Raw genomic sequence first — 669 nt, 5'->3', positions numbered from 1 at the left:
TTTAATATGGAATTCTTCATACATTTGGGTGTCATCCTTGTACAGGGGCCAGGTCTCTGTATTGTCCCAGTGTTTGTATCTGTGTTGCCAAAACAAGCATACACAGATATATTTGATAAGACTCATTAAAGCCTTAGAAATATTTTTTTAATTTGAAATTTTTTCTATATATCTTCTTACACAGGCTTCCCAGGTGGTTCAGTGGTAAAGAATCCACCTGCCAATGCAGGAGACGCTGGTTCCATTCTTGGGTTGAGAAAGTCCCCTGGAGGAGGAAATGGCTACCCACTCCAGTATTCTTGCCTGGAAAATTCCATGGACAGTGGAGCCTGGCAGGCTACAGTTCTTGACGTTTCAAAGAGTCAGACATGACTGAGCACACATGTATGTGCACACGCGCGCGCACACACACACACACACACACCTCTTTTTATACAGGTCAAACAAATTTCTTTGTTGGAAATGTAAGGAACAATATGAAAAAGAGTAAGAAAATGCTTAGATAAAACATTTTGAGATAACTAATAAGGACCTACTGTATTGCACAGGGAATTCTACTCCACACTCTGTGATGACCTATATGGGAACAGAATCTAAAAAAGAGTGGGTATATGTATACATGTAAGTGATTCTCTTTGCTGTACGTCAGAAACTAACACGGCATTGTAA

General features: G+C 39.9%; 1 pseudogene; it reads right to left on the bottom strand.

Moving 5' to 3' along the window:
- LOC128067600 (uncharacterized) lies at nucleotides 1-96 on the bottom strand (annotated as a pseudogene).
- Between the last annotated feature and the right edge of the window lie 573 nt (nucleotides 97-669).

Source organism: Budorcas taxicolor, chromosome 22 (genome assembly GCF_023091745.1).
Source record: "Budorcas taxicolor isolate Tak-1 chromosome 22, Takin1.1, whole genome shotgun sequence".
Lineage (NCBI taxonomy): Eukaryota > Metazoa > Chordata > Mammalia > Artiodactyla > Bovidae > Budorcas > Budorcas taxicolor.
Note: the sequence above shows the minus strand (reverse complement) of the source record. Positions and strands in the feature narration are given on the sequence as shown.